This window comes from Mobula birostris, chromosome 14 (genome assembly GCF_030028105.1).
Source record: "Mobula birostris isolate sMobBir1 chromosome 14, sMobBir1.hap1, whole genome shotgun sequence".
Lineage (NCBI taxonomy): Eukaryota > Metazoa > Chordata > Chondrichthyes > Myliobatiformes > Myliobatidae > Mobula > Mobula birostris.
Window position 1 is genome coordinate 40,809,994 of NC_092383.1, and position 16,732 is coordinate 40,826,725.

Here is a 16,732-nt window from a genome sequence, read left to right on the forward strand (position 1 = left end):
GGTTTATAACATTGCGAGGGGCGTGGCTAAGTTTATAACATCGCGAGGGACGTGGGTAAGCTTATAACATCGTGAGGACGTGGCTAAGTTTATATCATCGCGAGGGGCGTGGGTAAGTTTATAACATCGCGAGGGGCGTGGATAGGTGTATATCATCGTGAGGGACGTGGAGAAGTTTATAACATCAAGAGGGCCGTGGATAAGTTTGTAACAGCGTGAGGGACGTGTTAAAGTTTGTATCATCGCGAGGGGTGTACGTAAGTTTATAATGTCGCGAGGGATGTGGATAAGTTTATAACATCGCGAGGGGTGTACATAAGTTTATTACATTGCGAGGGACGTGGGTAAGTTTATAACATCACGACGGGCGTGGTTAGGTGTATAACATCACGTGAGGCGTGGATATGTTGATAATATCGTGAGGGACGTGGGATGTGGATAAGTTTATAACATCGCGAGGGGTGTACATAAGTTTATTACATTGCGAGGGACGTGGGTAAGTTTATAACATCACGACGGGCGTGGTTAGGTGTATAACATCACGTGAGGCGTGGATATGTTGATAATATCGTGAGGGACGTGGGATGTGGGTAAGTTTATAACATCACGAGGGACGTGGATAAGTTTATAACTTCAGGAGGGGCGTGGATAAGTTTGTAACATCGCAAGGGGCGTGGGTAAGTTTATATCATCACGAAGGGCGTGAGTAAGTTTATAACATCGTGAGGGGCGTGGATAAGTTTAGAACATCATGAGTGATGTGGATAAGTTTATAATATCGCGAAGGATGTGGATAGGTTTATAACATCGCGAGGGACTAGGGTAAGTTTGTAAATCACGAAGAACGTGGATAAGTTTATAACATCGCGGGGGGTGTGCGTAAGTTTATAATGTCGCGAGGGATGTGGATAAGTTTATAACATCGCGAGGGGTGTAGATAAGTTTATTACACTGCGAGGGACGTGGGTAAGTTTATAACATCACGACGGGCGTGGTTAGGTGTATAACATCACGTGAGGCGTGGATATGTTGATAATATCGTGAGGGACGTGGGATGTGGGTAAGTTTATAACATCACGAGGGACGTGGATAAGTTTATAACTTCAGGAGGGGCGTGGATAAGTTTGTAACATCGCAAGGGGCGTGGGTAAGTTTATAACATCACGAAGGGCGTGGGTAAGTTTATAACATCGTGAGGGGCGTGGATAAGTTTAGAACATCATGAGTGATGTGGATAAGTTTATAATATTGCGAAGGATGTGGATAGGTTTATAACATCGCGACGGACTAGGGTAAGTTTATAAATCACGAAGAACGTGGATAAGTTTATAACATCGCGAGGGGTGTGGCAAAGTTTATAACACCACGAGGGGCGTGGATAAGTTTATAACATCACGAGGGGCGTGGATAAGTTTATAACATCGTGAGGGACGTGGGTAAGTTTATAACATCACGAGGGACATGGATAAGTTTATAACATCGCAAGAGGCGTGGATATGTTTATTACATAACGAGGACTGGGTAGGTTTATAACATTGCGAGGGGCGTGGCTAAGTTTATAACATCGCGAGGGACGTGGGTAAGCTTATAACATCGTGAGGACGTGGCTAAGTTTATATCATCGCGAGGGGCGTGGGTAAGTTTATAAAATCGCGAGGGGCGTGGATAGGTGTATATCATCGTGAGGGACGTGGAGAAGTTTATAACATCAAGAGGGCCGTGGATAAGTTTGTAACAGCGTGAGGGACGTGTTAAAGTTTGTATCATCGCGAGGGGTGTACGTAAGTTTATAATGTCGCGAGGGATGTGGATAAGTTTATAACATCGCGAGGGGTGTACATAAGTTTATTACATTGCGAGGGACGTGGGTAAGTTTATAACATCACGACGGGCGTGGTTAGGTGTATAACATCACGTGAGGCGTGGATATGTTGATAATATCGTGAGGGACGTGGGATGTGGGTAAGTTTATAACATCACGAGGGACGTGGATAAGTTTATAACTTCAGGCGGGGCGTGGATAAGTTTGTAACATCGCAAGGGGCGTGGGTAAGTTTATATCATCACGAAGGGCGTGGGTAAGTTTATAACATCGTGAGGGGCGTGGATAAGTTTAGAACATCATGAGTGCTGTGGATAAGTTTATAATATCGCGAAGGATGTGGATAAGTTTATAACATCGCGAGGGACTAGGGTAAGTTTATAAATCACGAAGAACGTGGATAAGTTTATAACATCGCGAGGGGTGTGGCAAAGTTTATAACACCACGAGGGGTGTGGATAAGTTTATAACATCACGAGGGGCGTGGATAAGTTTATAACATCGTGAGGGACGTGGGTAAGTTTATAACATCACGAGGGACATGGATAAGTTTATAACATCGCGAGGGCCGTAGATAGGTGTATATCATCGCGTGGGGTGTGGATAAGTTTGTAATATCGCGAGGGACGTGGGACGTGGGTAAGTTTATAACATCACAAGGGAGATGAGTAAGTTCATAACATCGCGAGGAGCGTGGATAAGTTTATAGCATCGTGAGGGACGTGGGTACGTTTATAACATCGCGAGGGCATGGATAAGTTTATAACATTGCGAGGGACGTGGGTTAGTTTATAACATCGCGAGGGGTGTGGATAAGTTTATAACATTGCGAGGGGCGTGGATAGGTGTATATCATCGTGAGGGACGTGTTGAAGTTTATAACATCAAGAGGGCTGTGCATCTTATAACATCATGAGGGGCGTGGGTAAGTTTATAACATCGCGAGGGGTGTGGATAAGTTTATAACATCGCGAGGGACGTGGGTAAGTTTATAACATCGCGAGGGGCGTGGATAAGTTGATAACATCGCGAGGGGTGTTGATAAGTTTATAACATCGTGAGGGGCGTGGGTATGCTTACAACATTGCGAGGGACGTGCATAAGTTTATAACATCGCGAGGAGCGTGGATACTTTTATAACATCGCGAGGGGCATGGATAAGTTTATAGTATCGTGAGGGACGTAGGTACGTTTATAACATCGCCAGGACGTGGATAAGTTTATAACATCGCGAGGGACTTGGGTATGTTTATAACATCGCGAGCGGCGTGGGTAAGTTTATAACATCATGAGTGCTGTGGATAAGTTTATAATATCGCGAAGGACGTGGATAAGTTTATAACATCGCGAGGGACGTGGGTAAGTTTATAACATCGCGAGGGGCGTGGATAAGTTGATAACATCGTGAGGGGTGTTGATAAGTTTATAACATCGCGAGGGGCGTGGGTAAGTTTACAACATTGCGAGGGACGTGCATAAGTTTATAACATCGCGAGGGGCGTGGATACTTTTATAACATCGCGAGGGGCATGGATAAGTTTATAGTATCGTGAGGGACGTAAGTACGTTTATAACATCGCGAGGACGTGTATAAGTTTATAACATCGCGAGGGACGTGGGAAAGTTCATAACATCGCGAGGGGTGTGGATAAATTTATAACATCGCGATGGACGTGGATAGGTGTATATCATCGTGAGGGACGTGGATAAGTTTATAACATCGCGAGGGACTTGGGTAAGTTTATAACATCGCGAGGGGCGTGGATATGTTTATAACATCGCGAGGGCCGTGGATAGGTGTATATCATCGCGTGGGGCGTGGATAAGTTTGTAATATCGCGAGGGAGATGAGTTACTTCATAACATCGCGAAGAGCGTGGATAAGTTTATAACATCGCGATGGACGTGGATATGTTTATAACATCGCTAGGGGCGTGGATAACTTTATAACATCGCGAGGGGTGTGCGTAAGTTTATAATGTCGCGAGGGATGTGGATAAGTTTATAACATCGCGAGGGGTGTAGATAAGTTTATTACACTGCGAGGGACGTGGGTAAGTTTATAACATCACGACGGGCGTGGTTAGGTGTATAACATCACGTGAGGCGTGGATATGTTGATAATATCGTGAGGGACGTGGGATGTGGGTAAGTTTATAACATCACGAGGGACGTGGATAAGTTTATAACTTCAGGAGGGGCGTGGATAAGTTTGTAACATCGCAAGGGGCGTGGTTAAGTTTATAACATCACGAAGGGCGTGGGTAAGTTTATAACATCGTGAGGGGCGTGGATAAGTTTAGAACATCATGAGTGATGTGGATAAGTTTATAATATCGCGAAGGATGTGGATAGGTTTATAACATCGCGAGGGACTAGGGTAAGTTTAAAAAATCACGAAGAACGTGGATAAGTTTATAACATCGCGAGGGGTGTGGCAAAGTTTATAACACCACGAGGGGCGTGGATAAGTTTATAACATCACCAGGGGCGTGGATAAGTTTATAACATTGTGAGGGACGTGGGTAAGTTTATAACATCACGAGGGACATGGATAAGTTTATAACATCGCAAGAGGCGTGGATATGTTTATTACATAACGAGGACTGGGTAGGTTTATAACATTGCGAGGGGCGTGGCTAAGTTTATAACATCACGAGGGACGTGGATACGTTTATAACATCATGAGTGCTGTGGATAAGTTTATAACATCGCGAGGGACGTGGGTAAGCTTATAACATCGTGAGGACGTGGCTAAGTTTATATTATCGCGAGGGGCGTGGGTAAGTTTATAACATCGCGAGGGGCGTGGATAGGTGTATATCATCGTGAGGGACGTGGAGAAGTTTATAACATCAAGAGGGCCGTGGATAAGTTTGTAACAGCGTGAGGGACGTGATAAAGTTTGTATCATCGCGAGGGGTGTACGTAAGTTTATAATGTCGCGAGGGATGTGGATAAGTTTATAACATCGCGAGGGGTGTACATAAGTTTATTACATTGCGAGGGACGTGGGTAAGTTTATAACATCACGACGGGCGTGGTTAGGTGTATAACATCATGTGAGGCGTGGATATGTTGATAATATCGTGAGGGACGTGGGATGTGGGTAAGTTTATAACATCACGAGGGACGTGGATAAGTTTATAACTTCAGGAGGGGCGTGGATAAGTTTGTAACATCGCAAGGGGCGTGGGTAAGTTTATATCATCACGAAGGGCGTGAGTAAGTTTATAACATCGTGAGGGGCGTGGATAAGTTTAGAACATCATGAGTGATGTGGATAAGTTTATAATATCGCGAAGGATGTGGATAGGTTTATAACATCGCGAGGGACTAGGGTAAGTTTATAAATCACGAAGAACGTGGATAAGTTTATAACATCGCGAGGGGTGTGCGTAAGTTTATAATGTCGCGAGGGATGTGGATAAGTTTATAACATCGCGAGGGGTGTAGATAAGTTTATTACACTGCGAGGGACGTGGGTAAGTTTATAACATCACGACGGGCGTGGTTAGGTGTATAACATCACGTGAGGCGTGGATATGTTGATAATATCGTGAGGGACGTGGGATGTGGGTAAGTTTATAACATCACGAGGGACGTGGATAAGTTTATAACTTCAGGAGGGGCGTGGATAAGTTTGTAACATCGCAAGGGGCGTGGGTAAGTTTATAACATCGTGAGGGGCGTGGATAAGTTTAGAACATCATGAGTGATGTGGATAAGTTTATAATATCGCGAAGGATGTGGATAGGTTTATAACATCGCGACGGACTAGGGTAAGTTTATAAATCACGAAGAACGTGGATAAGTTTATAACATCGCGAGGGGTGTGGCAAAGTTTATAACACCACGAGGGGCGTGGATAAGTTTATAACATCACGAGGGGCGTGGATAAGTTTATAACATCGTGAGGGACGTGGGTAAGTTTATAACATCACGAGGGACATGGATAAGTTTATAACATCGCAAGAGGCGTGGATATGTTTATTACATAACGAGGACTGGGTAGGTTTATAACATTGCGAGGGGCGTGGCTAAGTTTATAACATCGCGAGGGACGTGGGTAAGCTTATAACATCGTGAGGACGTGGCTAAGTTTATATCATCGTGAGGGGCGTGGGTAAGTTTATAACATCGCGAGGGGCGTGGATAGGTGTATATCATCGTGAGGGACGTGGAGAAGTTTATAACATCAAGAGGGCCGTGGATAAGTTTGTAACAGCGTGAGGGACGTGATAAAGTTTGTATCATCGCGAGGGGTGTACGTAAGTTTATAATGTCGCGAGGGATGTGGATAAGTTTATAACATCGCGAGGGGTGTACATAAGTTTATTACATTGCGAGGGACGTGGGTAAGTTTATAACATCACGACGGGCGTGGTTAGGTGTATAACATCACGTGAGGCGTGGATATGTTGATAATATCGTGAGGGACGTGGGATGTGGGTAAGTTTATAACATCACGAGGGACGTGGATAAGTTTATAACTTCAGGAGGGGCGTGGATAAGTTTGTAACATCGCAAGGGGCGTGGGTAAGTTTATATCATCACGAAGGGCGTGAGTAAGTTTATAACATCGTGAGGGGCGTGGATAAGTTTAGAACATCATGAGTGATGTGGATAAGTTTATAATATCGCGAAGGATGTGGATAGGTTTATAACATCGCGAGGGACTAGGGTAAGTTTATAAATCACGAAGAACGTGGATAAGTTTATAATATCGCGAGGGGTGTGGCAAAGTTTATAACACCACGAGGGGCGTGGATAAGTTTATAACATCACGAGGGGCGTGGATAAGTTTATAACATCGTGAGGGACGTGGGTAAGTTTATAACATCACGAGGGACATGGATAAGTTTATAACATCGCGAGGGCCGTAGATAGGTGTATATCATCGCGTGGGGTGTGGATAAGTTTGTAATATCGCGAGGGACGTGGGACGTGGGTAAGTTTATAACATCACAAGGGAGATGAGTAAGTTCATAACATCGCGAGGAGCGTGGATAAGTTTATAGCATCGTGAGGGACGTGGGTACGTTTATAACATCGCGAGGGCGTGGATAAGTTTATTCCATTGTGAGGGACGTGGGTTAGTTTATAACATCGCGAGGGGTGTGGATAAGTTTATAACATTGCGAGGGGCGTGGATAGGTGTATATCATCGTGAGGGACGTGTTGAAGTTTATAACATCAAGAGGGCTGTGCATCTTATAACATCATGAGGGGCGTGGGTAAGTTTATAACATCGCGAGGGGTGTGGATAAGTTTATAACATCGCGAGGGACGTGGGTAAGTTTATAACATCGCGAGGGGCGTGGATAAGTTGATAACATCGCGAGGGGTGTTGATAAGTTTATAACATCGTGAGGGGCGTGGGTATGCTTACAACATTGCGAGGGACGTGCATAAGTTTATAACATCGCGAGGAGCGTGGATACTTTTATAACATCGCGAGGGGGCATGGATAAGTTTATAGTATCGTGAGGGACGTAGGTACGTTTATAACATCGCCAGGACGTGGATAAGTTTATAACATCGCGAGGGACTTGGGTATGTTTATAACATCGCGAGCGGCGTGGGTAAGTTTATAACATCATGAGTGCTGTGGATAAGTTTATAATATCGCGAAGGACGTGGATAAGTTTATAACATCGCGAGGGACGTGGGTAAGTTTATAACATCGCGAGGGGCGTGGATAAGTTGATAACATCGTGAGGGGTGTTGATAAGTTTATAACATCGCGAGGGGCGTGGGTAAGTTTACAACATTGCGAGGGACGTGCATAAGTTTATAACATCGCGAGGGGCGTGGATACTTTTATAACATCGCGAGGGGCATGGATAAGTTTATAGTATCGTGAGGGACGTAAGTACGTTTATAACATCGCGAGGACGTGTATAAGTTTATAACATCGCGAGGGACGTGGGAAAGTTCATAACATCGCGAGGGGTGTGGATAAATTTATAACATCGCGATGGACGTGGATAGGTGTATATCATCGTGAGGGACGTGGATAAGTTTATAACATCGCGAGGGACTTGGGTAAGTTTATAACATCGCGAGGGGCGTGGATATGTTTATAACATCGCGAGGGCCGTGGATAGGTGTATATCATCGCGTGGGGCGTGGATAAGTTTGTAATATCGCGAGGGAGATGAGTTACTTCATAACATCGCGAAGAGCGTGGATAAGTTTATAACATCGCGAGGGGTGTGGATAGGTGTATATCATTGCGTGGGGCGTGGATAAGTTTGTAATATCGCGAGGGAGATGAGTTACTTCATAACATCGCGAGGAGCGTGGATCAGTTTATAACATCGCGATGGACGTGGATATGTTTATTTCATCGCTAGGGGCGTGGATAACTTTATAACATCGCGAGGGGTGTGCCTAAGTTTATAACGTCGCGAGGGATGTAGATAAGTTTATTACATTGCGAGGGACGTGGGTAAGTTTATGACATCACGACGGGCGTGGTTAGGTGTATAACATCACGTGGGGCGTGGATATGTTGATAATATCGTGAGGGACGTGGGATGTGGGTGAGTTTATAACATCACGAGGAACGTGGATAAGTTTATAACTTCAGGAGGGTCGTGGATAAGTTTGTAACATCGCAAGAGGCGTGGGTAAGTTTATAACATCACGAAGGGCGTGGGTAAGTTTATGACATCGTGAGGGGCGTGGAAAAGTTTATAATATCACGCGGGGCGTGTGTATGTTTATTACATCGCGTGGGGTGTGGATCAGTTTGTAATATTGCGAGGGACGTGGGACGTGGGTAAGTTTATAACATCACAAGGGAGATGAGTAAGTTCATAACATCGCGAGGAGCGTGGATAAGTTTATAACATCGCGAAGGACGTGCGTAAGTTTATAACATCGCGAAGGGCGTGGATACTTTTATAACATCGCGAGGGGCATGGATAAATTTATAGCATCGTGAGGGACGTGGGTACGTTTATAACATCGCGAGGACGTGGATAAGTTTATAACATTGCGAGGGACGAGGGTAAGTTTATAACATCGCGAGGGGTGTGGATAAGTTTATAACATTGCGAGGGGCGTGGATAGGTGTATATCATCGTGAGGGACGTGTTGAAGTTTATAACATCAAGAGGGCTGTGGATAAGCTTATAACATCACGAGGGGCGTGGGTAAGTTTATAACATCGCGAGGGGCATGGATAAGTTTATAACATCGCGAGGGACGTGGGTAAGTTTATAACATCATGAGTGCTGTGGATAAGTTTATAATATAGCGAAGGACGTGGATAAGTTTATAACATCGCGAGGGACGTGGGTAAGTTTATAACATCGCGAGGGGCGTGGATAAGTTGATAACATCGCGAGGGGCGTGGATACTTTTATAACATCGCGAGGGGCATGGATAAGTTTATAGTATCGTGAGGGACGTGGGTACGTTTATAACATCACGAGGACATGGATAAGTTTATAACATCGCGAGGGACTTGGGTATGTTTATAACATCGCGAGGGGCGTGGGTAAGTTTATAACATCATGAGTGCTGTGGATAAGTTTATAATATCGCGAAGGACGTGGGTAAGTTTATAACATCGCGAGGGGTGTGGATAAGCTGATAACATCGCGAGTGGTGTTGATAAGTTCATAACATCGCGAGGGGCGTGGGTAAGTTTACAACATTGCGAGGGACGTGCATAAGTTTATAACATCGCGAGGGGCGTGGATACTTTTATAACATCGCGAGGGGCATGGATAAGTTTATAGTATCGTGAGGGACGTGGGTACATTTATAACATCGCGAGGACGTGGATAAGTTTATAATATCGCGAGGGACGTGGGTATGTTTATAACATCGCGAGGTTGTGTGGATAAGTTTATAACATCGCGATGGGCGTGGATAGGTGTATATCATCGTGAGGGACGTCGATAAGTTTATAACATCGCGAGGGACTTGGGTAAGTTTATAACATCGCGAGGGGCGTGGGTAAGCTTATAACATCATGAGTGCTGTGGATAAGTTTATAATATAGCGAAGGACGTGGATAAGTTTATAACATCGCGAGGGACGTGGGTAAGTTTATAACATCGCGAGGGGCGTGGATAAGTTGATAACATCGCGAGGGGTGTTGATAAGTTTATAACATCGTGAGGGGCGTGGGTATGTTTACAACATTGCGAGGGACGTGCATAAGTTTATAACATCGCGAGGGGCGTGGATACTTTTATAACATCGCGAGGGGCATGGATAAGTTTATAGTATCGTGAGGGACGTAGGTACGTTTATAACATTGCCAGGACGTGGATAAGTTTATAACATCGCGAGGGACTTGGGTATGTTTATAACTTCGCGAGTGGCGTGGGTAAGTTTATAACATCATGAGTGCTGTGGATAAGTTTATAATATCGCGAAGGACGTGGATAAGTTTATAACATCGCGAGGGATGTGGGTAAGTTTATAACATCGCGAGGGGTGTGGATAAGCTGATAACATCGCGAGGGGTGTTGATAAGTTCATAACATCGCGAGGGGCGTGGGTAAGTTTACAACATTGCGAGGGACGTGCATAAGTTTATAACATCGCGAGGGGCGTGGATACTTTTATAACATCGCGAGGGGCATGGATAAGTTTATAGTATCGTGAGGGACGTGAGTACGTTTATAACATCGCGAGGACGTGTATAAGTTTATAACATCGCGAGGGACGTGGGTAAGTTTATAACATCGCGAGGGGTGTGGATAAATTTATAACATCGCGATGGACGTGGATAGGTGTATATCATTGTGAGGGACGTGGATAAGTTTATAACATCGCGAGGGACTTGGGTAAGTTTATAACATCGCGAGGGGCGTGGATATGTTTATAACATCGCGAGGGCCGTGGATAGGTGTATATCATCGCGTGGGGAGTGGATAAGTTTGTAATATCGCGAGGGAGATGAGTTACTTCATAACATCGCGAGGAGCGTGGATAAGTTTATAACATCGCGATGGACGTGGATATGTTTATAACATCGCTAGGGGCGTGGATAACTTTATAACATCGCGAGGGGTGTGCGTAAGTTTATAACGTCGCGAGGGATGTGGATAAGTTTATAACATCGCGAGGGGTGTAGATAAGTTTATTACATTGCGAGGGACGTGGGTAAGTTTATGACATCATGACGGGCGTGGTTAGGTGTATAACATCACGTGGGGCGTGGATATGTTGATAATATCGTGAGGGACGTGGGATGTGGGTAAGTTTATAACATCATGAGGGACGTGGATAAGTTTATAACTTCAGGAGGGGCGTGGATAAGTTTGTAACACCGCAAGGGGCGTGGGTAAGTTTATAACATCACGAAGGGCGTGGGTAAGTTTATAACATCGTGAGGAGCGTGGATAAGTTTAGAACATCATGAGTGCTGTGGATAAGTTTATAATATCGCGAAGGACGTGGATAAGTTTATAACATCGCGAGGGACTAGGGTAAGTTTATAAATCGCGAAGGACGTGGATAAGTTTATAACATCGCGAGGGGTGTGGCAAAGTTTATAACACCACGAGGGGCGTGGATAAGTTTATAACATCACGAGGGGCGTGGATAAGTTTATAATATCGTGAGGGACGTGGGTAAGTTTATAACATCACGAGGGACATGGATAAGTTTATAACATCGCAAGAGGCGTGGATATGTTTATTACATAACGAGGACTGGGTAGATTTATAACATTGCGAGGGGCGTGGCTAAGTTTATAACATCACGAGGGACGTGGATACGTTTATAACATCATGAGTGCTGTGGATAAGTTTATAATATCGCGAGGGACGTGGATAAGTTGATAACATTGCGAGGGTCGTGGATAAGTTTATAACATCGTGAGGAGCGTGGGTAGGTTTATAAGATCGCGAGGAGTGTGGATAAGTTTATAACATCGCGAGGGACGTGGGTAAGCTTATAACATTGTGAGGACGTGGCTAAGTTTATATCATCGCGAGGGCCGTGGATAGGTGTATATCATTGCGTGGGGCGTGGATATGTTTGTAATATCGCGAGGGAGATGAGTTACTTCATAACATCGCGAGGAGCGTGGATAAGTTTATAACATCGCGATGGACGTGGATATGTTTATAACATCGCTAGGGGCGTGGATAACTTTATAACATCGCGAGGGGTGTGCGTAAGTTTATAACGTCGCGAGGGATGTGGATAAGTTTATAACATCGCGAGGGGTGTAGATAAGTTTATTACATTGCGAGGGACGTGGGTAAGTTTATGACATCAGGACGGGCGTGGTTAGGTGTATAACATCACGTGGGGCGTGGATATGTTGATAATATCGTGAGGGACGTGGGATGTGGGTAAGTTTATAACATCATGAGGGACGTGGATAAGTTCATAACTTCAGGAGGGGCGTGGATAAGTTTGTAACACCGCAAGGGGCGTGGGTAAGTTTATAACATCACGAAGGGCGTGGGTAAGTTTATAACATCGTGAGGGGCGTGGATAAGTTTAGAACATCATGAGTGCTGTGGATAAGTTTATAATATCGCGAAGGACGTGGATAAGTTTATAACATCGCGAGGGACTAGGGTAAGTTTATAAATCGCGAAGGACGTGGATAAGTTTATAACATCGCGAGGTGTGTGGCAAAGTTTATAACACCACGAGGGGCGTGGATAAGTTTATAACATCACGAGGGGCGTGGATAAGTTTATAACATCGTGAGGGACGTGGGTAAGTTTATAACATCACGAGGGACATGGATAAGTTTATAACATCGCAAGAGGCGTGGATATGTTTATTACATAACGAGGACTGGGTAGATTTATAACATTGCGAGGGGCGTGGCTAAGTTTATAACATCACAAGGGACGTGGATACGTTTATAACATCATGAGTGCTGTGGATAAGTTTATAATATAGCGAGGGACGTGGATAAGTTGATAACATTGCGAGGGTCGTGGATAAGTTTATAACATCGTGAGGAGCGTGGGTAGGTTTATAAGATCACGAGGAGTGTGGATAAGTTTATAACATCACGAGGGACGTGGGAAAGCTTATAACATTGTGAGGACGTGGCTAAGTTCATATCACCGCGAGGGCCGTGAATAGGTGTATATCATTGCGTGGGGCGTGGATAAGTTTGTAATATCGCGAGGGAGATGAGTTACTTCATAACATCGCGAGGAGCGTGGATAAGTTTATAACATCGCGATGGACGTGGATATGTTTATAACATTGCTAGGGGCGTGGATAACTTTATAACATCGCGAGGGGTGTGCGTAAGTTTATAACGTCGCGAGGGATGTGGATAAGTTTATAACATCGCGAGGGGTGTAGATAAGTTTATTACATTGCGAGGGACGTGGGTAAGTTTATGACATCACGACGGGCATGGTTAGGTGTATAACATCACGTGGGGCGTGGATATGTTGATAATATCGTGAGAGATGTGGGATGTGGGTAAGTTTATAACATCACGAGGGACGTGGATAAGTTTATAACTTCAGGAGGGGCGTGGATAAGTTTGTAACAGCGCAAGGGGCGTGGGTAAGTTTACAACATCACAAAGGGCGTGGGTAAGTTTATAACATCGCGAGGGACATGGGAAAGTTTATAACATCGCGAGGGGCGTGGATACTTTTATAACATCGCGAGGGGCATGGATAAGTTTATAGTATCGTGAGGGACGTGGGTACGTTTATAACATCGCGAGGACATGGATAAGTTTATAACATCGCAAGGACTTGGGTATGTTTATAACATCGCGAGGGGCGTGGGTAAGTTTATAACATCATGAGTGCTGTGGATAAGTTTATAATATCGCGAAGGACGTGGGTAAGTTTATAACATCGCGAGGGGTGTGGATAAGTTACAACATTGCGAGGGACATGCATAAGTTTATAACATCGCGAGGGGCGTGGATACTTTTATAACATCGCGAGGGGCATGGATAAGTTTATAACATCGCGATGGGCGTGGATAGGTGTATATCATCGTGAGGGACGTCGATAAGTTTATAACATCGCGAGGGACTTGGGTAAGTTTATAAAATCGCGAGGGGCGTGGGTAAGCTTATAACATCATGAGTGCTGTGGATAAGTTTATAATATCGCGAAGGACGTGTATAAGTTTATAACATCGCGAGGGACGTGGGTAAGTTTATAACATCGCGAGGGGCGTGAATAAGTTGATAACATCGCGAGGAGTGTTGATAAGTTCATAACATCGCGAGGGGCGTGGCTAAGTTACAACATTGCGAGGGACATGCATAAGTTTATAACATCGCGAGGGGCGTGGATACTTTTATAACATCGCGAGGGGCATGGATAAGTTTATAACATCGCGATGGGCGTGGATAGGTGTATATCATCGTGAGGGACGTCGATAAGTTTATAACATCGCGAGGGACTTGGGTAAGTTTATAAAATCGCGAGGGGCGTGGGTAAGCTTATAACATCATGAGTGCTGTGGATAAGTTTATAATATCGCGAAGGACGTGTATAAGTTTATAACATCGCGAGGGACGTGGGTAAGTTTATAACATCGCGAGGGGCGTGAATAAGTTGATAACATCGCGAGGAGTGTTGATAAGTTTATAACATCGCGAGGGGCGTGGGTAAGTTTACAACATTGCGAGGGACGTGTGTAAATTCATAACATCGCGAGGGGCGTGGGTAAGTTTATAACATCGCGAGGGTCATGGATAAGTTTATAACATCGCAAGAGGCGTGGATATGTTTATTACATAACGAGGACTGGGTAGGTTTATAACATTACGAGGGGCGTAGCTACATTTATAATATCACGAGGGACGTGGATACGTTTATAACATCATGAGTGCTGTGGATAAGTTTATAATATCGCGAGGGACGTAGATAAGTTGATAACATTGCGAGGGGTGTGGATAAGTTTATAACATCGCGAGGGACGTGGGTAAGTTTATAACATCGCGAGGGGCGTGGGACGTGGATAAGTTTATAATATCGCGAGGGACGTGGATAAGTTGATAACATTGCGAGGGTCGTGGATAAGTTTATAACATCGTGAGGGGTGTGGGTAAGTTTATAACATCGCGAGGAGTGTGGATAAGTTAATAACATCGCGAGGGACGTGGGTAAGCTTGTAACATTGTGAGGACGTGGCTAAGTTTATATCATCGCGAGGGGCGTGGGTAAGTTTATAACATCGCGAGGGGCGTGGAGAAGTTTATAACATGAAGAGGGCTGTGGATAAGCTTATAACATCACGAGGAGCGTGGGTAGTTTATAACATGACGAGGGACGTGGATAAGTTTATAACAGCGCGAGGGACGTGTTAAAGTTTATATCATCGCGAGGGGTGTGCGTAAGTTTATAACATCACGAGGACGTGGGTAATTGAATAACATCGCGAGGGACGTGGGTAAGTTTATAACATTGCGAGGGGCATGGGTAAGTTTAAAACATCGAGAGGGACGTGGGTATGTTTATAACATCACGAGGACGTGGACAAGTTTATAACATCGCGAGGGGCCTGGGTAAGTTTATAACATCGCGAGGGTTGTAGATGTTTATATCATCGTGAGGGACGTGGGTAAGTTTATAACATCGCAAGGTGTGTGGGTAAGTTTATAACATTGCGAGGGACGTGTGTAAATTCATAACATCGCGAGGGACGTAGATAAGTTTATAAGATCGCGAGGGGCGTGGATAAGTTTATAACATCGCGAGGGACGTGGGTAAGTTTATAACATCGCGAGGGGCGTGGGTAAGTTTATAACATCGCGAGGGGCGTGGGACGTGGGTAAGTTTATAACATCATGAGGGACGTGGATAAGTTCCTAACATCGCGAAGGACGTGGATAAGCTTATAACATCGCGAGGGGCATGGGTAAGTTTATAACATCGCGAAGGACGTGGATAAGTTTGTAACATCGCGAGGGACGTGGGTAAGCTTATAATATTGTGAGGACGTGGCTAAGTTTATATCATTGCGAGTGGCGTGGGTAAGTTTATAACATCGCGAGGGGTGTGGATAAGTTTATAACATCGCGAGGGGCGTGGATAGGTGTATATAATCGTGAGGGACGTGGAGAAGTTTATAACATCAAGAGGGCCGTGGATAAACTTATAACATCACGAGGGGCGTGGGTAGTTTATAACATGACGAGGGACGTGGATAAGTTTATAACAGCGCGAGGGACGTGTTAAAGTTTATATCATCGCGAGGGGTGTGCATAAGTTCATAACGTCACGAGGGATGTGGATAAGTTTATAACATCGCGAGGGATGTAGATAAGTTTATTACATTGCGAGGGGCGTGGGTAAGTTTATAACATCACGACGGGCGTGGGTAGGTGTATAACATAACGTGGGGCGTGGATAAGTTTATAACATCGCGAGGGGCGTGGGACGTGGGTAAGTTTATAACATCATGAGGGACGTGGATAAGTTCCTAACATCGCGAAGGACGTGGATAAGTTTATAACATCGCGAGGGACGTGGGTAAGTTTATAACATCGCGAGGGGCGTGGGTAAGTTTATAACATCGCGAGGGGCGTGGGACGTGGGTAAGTTTATAACATCATGAGGGACGTGGATAAGTTCCTAACATCGCGAAGGACGTGGATAAGCTTATAACATCGCGAGGGGCATGGGTAAGTTTATAACATCGCGAAGGACGTGGGTAGGTGTATAACATAACGTGGGGCGTGGATAAGTTTATAACATCGTGAGGGGTGTGGCAAAGTTTATATCATCACGAGGGGCATGGATGACTTTATAACATCGCGAGGGGCCTGGGTAAGTTTATAACATCGCGAGGGGCGTGGATACGTTTATAACATCGCCAGTGATGTTGGTAAGTTTATAATATTGCGAGGACGTGGCTAAGATTGTAACATGGTGTGGGGCGTGGGTAAGTTTATAACATCGCGAGTGGTGTGGATAAGTTTAT